The 3,953-nt window shown below is 40.5% G+C and overlaps 1 pseudogene; it reads right to left on the reverse strand.

The window, feature by feature from the left end:
* Nucleotides 1-631: 631 nt before the first annotated feature.
* On the reverse strand, nt 632-1,481 carry LOC116913232 (annotated as a pseudogene).
* Nucleotides 1,482-3,953: the final 2,472 nt, after the last annotated feature.

Here is a 3,953-nt window from a genome sequence, read left to right on the forward strand (position 1 = left end):
AGTTTCAAAACACAAATTAGAAAAAGAAATATAGTTATGGTTACATGGATTTTTCTTTCTTTCTTTCTTTCTTTTTTTTTTTTTTTCAGAGCTGAGGACTGAACCTAGGGCCTTGTGCTTGCTAGGCAAGCGCTCTACCACTGAGCTAAATCCCCAACCCCCTGGATTTTTCTTATTAACTTATACAATATGAGAAATTCAGAAGCTGGCCTCAACTCACTGGATGCTAATGTGTTCTACAGCTGTTGCCAATGTGATAGTATCAGAGAATCGGGGCTTTAAATATAATTGTGTAATGCGGGATCATTTCTCCTAGATAGCATTAAGACCACTATAAGGATATGTCATGTAGTTCTAGGTTTCTTCTTTTACACATTTATTATACGTCAGGCATCCTGCGTGTATACTTAGAAAAGCCAATCCTTTTCCTTACCCACAAAGTAGAGGAATCAGGCAATGTGATCCCTTTGACCGACAACCATTTCATTCACAATTTTACCAGGTCCTAGTCCACTGAAGGATATGACAAGTCGGTAGCACCAATAATTTTGCAGTTGCTACACAGTGAGGACTGGCTTGTCTATAAATCTTCTTGGTGCTATTTTAATTATAATTTCTTTTTTCTTAAGAGTTAAAAAATGTCGTAGTTTATTAGACTCAGACAAATAGCCACAAGGGCCACAGCACCCGCTTCCCCAGATAGAAGCTCAAAGCTGCTCTGACCAGTGCCTTCTTCTTTAAGACGCTTTCTTTGGGTCTTCTTCTCATTTTCTTCTTTCTCCTTCTCAATTTCGGCAACATACTTCTCAATTTCTTCAGGATTTAGAATCTTGAGGGATTGATCCCATCTCACAACAGCAAGTTCAATGTTTTGCCACCTGACTGGACCACTTCCCGATGCACGTTGATCACTCACTAGTTTGATGGTCAGATCATGTTTCAACGGCATCATCGGTGTAGTTCTCCAGAAATTCGCACACTAACTTGGAGCCCTGGCCTATGGCATTGGCCTTCCATAGCATAGTATCTGCCTGATTGGTCAGTCTGATGGAGTCTGGGGTTGCTATCAAAATCAGAACCACAATTAGGGCAGAGATATGAAATGGTCTGTGCCCATTGCTCTGTATAACGCTGCTTCACTCTGGCGATGTAGCGGGTGATGTACTCCACAATCACTGGATCCTCCACGGTCAGCCGGTGGCTCTGACACTCTACCCTGGCTCTGTTGGTGACTATCCTTGCATTAGCAGTGAGACCTGCAAAGGTCATACAGACATTATTGTCCAAAGTGCAGATTTTTCGTACCATTCTTTCATCTTGTAGCTTGGTCACTGATTTCTTTTTCCCATACCGAGAACAACAATGCCCCTTCCTCAACCACCAATCACGGTGGAGCCCTTCTTGACCACTTCCTGCGCACACTCCACTTGGAAGAGGTGGCCCTCGGGTGAGAAGACAGTGATGGCGCAGTCGTAGCTCATCACTGCAGATGCGCAAGCTCAGGCCGCCGCTCGAAAGCGCACCCTTAATTTAATTGTAATTTCTTATGAAGTCACGATAAATAGTAAGCCTCACTACAGCATTATCTCTATCACAATCATAATATCTCATAGAACATTTTTCCATTATTATGTAAGCGACAGAGTATTTTTATGTACTCTCGTCATTTCGTTTAAGACTAGGTTACAATAAAAAAAAAGTCAGGGATGAGAGTTGTCTCAGTGGGAAAACATTTTCGGGGCAAGTATGGTGTTCCAGATTTGATATTCAAAGCACAAAAATATTTAAAACAACAAAGCCTGGGTGTGGTGGTGCTTGCCTTTAGTCAAGGTACTCAGGAGGGAGCGGCAGGTGGATCTGCGAGTGCTTGAGCTGGTCTACTTAGTGGGTTGCATGCCGATGGCTCTACAAGGTGAGACCATCAAACAAAAAAGCTACAAAACCTCAATTGGAAGCTTCCTTCCTCTGTTTTTGTTTAGAGATATTCACAGTCACTTCCCAATCAAACAACTCGCGATCAACAAAAGGACAGACAGTACAGTTTGTTGTAATACGATTTTTTTTGTCTTTAGGATATATCTCTTAAGGACTAAGAATATATATAGCTTGGTAGAGTACTAGAGGGAGGAGCTTGCACAAAACTCCGGGTTACATTCCCAGCACTGCATAAAACTGGGCATGGTGACATCCCAGTCATCCTAGCACACAACAGGTAGGAATAAGAGGATCATAAATTGATGGGTATTTTTAATTATATTATTACTTTGAGGCCTGCATGGGGTACATGAAACTAAAGCCCAATATATTAATTAATTTAAATAATAAAAATTAAAAACATCTTTCTGGTGGGTTAAGTTTATAATCGCAGGTCTACTTGGGAGGCTAAGGAGGATTATGGTTAAGTCTGAGGCCAACCTGTCCAGTTTCAGGCTAGTCTTAGTTTCGTAATTAGACCCCACTCAAAATCAAATAAAAAAAAAAAAAAAAAAAAAACAGAAGAGAGATACAAACATTTCTCATCGATTTGAGATATACAAAACTTGACATTTAAGAGCAGTCAGTAAAGAAACATCACTCACTTGACAGTCATCCTTTGATGTGCGCTGACCTTGAGAGTACCTGTCCCCTCCCGATTTTACAGCTGGAAGATGACAGAAGCTGGTAAACACTGTGAAGTTCCTCTTAATAGATCAAAGCCGGTATCTCTATCAGCATGGAGTCCTCCGGGAGGGCCTCCTGTCACATCCAAAGAATAAGTGGTGCCCAATATGAGGTTTTCAACTTGATAATATCTGCCTCTTAATGCCAGGTTTCCAAAAGACTTACATGTTTTCTAAGAATTCTTTTATACGTCTGAGAGAACAAGGATGCTCACGATGTCAACACAGGGGCATGCTTATCTCCTCCTATTTTAATAACAGCAAACATTCAGACCACCAATGTCTCAGAGTCTCTCTTCCTGTTTTACTGAAACACACTGGTTTTAAATAGGTTCAGTTAAGCTGCCATTTAAATGTTTTGGTGTTGCAGGCCGGGCGTTTATCAATTGAAACCAAGCTATTTTAGGTTTTTCTGCTATTTCCCATTCTGTTCTCAATCATTACCACTTAGTGGTATTCTAAGTATTCAGATGAATGAACGATAAATCTTTAAATCTTTATATGCATATTCTGATGAGTCAGGTGTTTTGTTTTGTTTTTTTTCCACACATGCTCAGCAGGTTCACTTCAGTCTTAATAGGTTGTTGAAGATTTTTACGAGGGATACATTTGTCAAAATCTATTCTAAACTAGTATGTGGGAGGAACATCTAACTATGATTTAATTTTAGATAAATGGACACTGAACATATCTTCTATTCATACCTCACTTGTAGAATACCTGTTCCTCACAGTTTAGAGGAGAGTGCAGTAATAAAATGAGCTAGATGTAGATCTTAGACTGTGAACATAGTAGCTTTCCTTGGTGGCTAAGGTGTGAGCTTCAGTACCCATCATAAGCTACGCTTAGCCCATTAAACAGACAGTGCTAGTGAAAGCAGAAAAAAATAGATTAATTCATTGTCACTACATTGAGAAGATGAACAAATAAAGAGACAGGGTAGCCTGCCATGTCCATCTTCAGAATTGTGACATGAGATTAGGGGTAAACAGAAAACAAAAGATTTACATAACCAAGCAGTCCTGGTCATAATATGCCCCAATCACCATCATTACATTGGCTCTAGTCTCTCTTGCAGTGTGGTGTAAATCATCAGAACAGGGTGAAATCTTTGGCACCAGACTCCAGACTTTTTCTTCTTCTAGCATGAGGCTTCCAAGGAAATTCCGATTTCCTGGGGCCTATTGACTCAGAAGTCTGATAGCTGAAGGCAGGGACACATGGTTCTCTTTAGAATCTCTTCTTTTGTTCCAGCACAGCTGCTTCAACAGTATACGTTTCCACTCCTCAACC

This window comes from Rattus rattus, chromosome 12 (assembly GCF_011064425.1).
Source record: "Rattus rattus isolate New Zealand chromosome 12, Rrattus_CSIRO_v1, whole genome shotgun sequence".
In the NCBI taxonomy this organism is placed as follows: domain Eukaryota; kingdom Metazoa; phylum Chordata; class Mammalia; order Rodentia; family Muridae; genus Rattus; species Rattus rattus.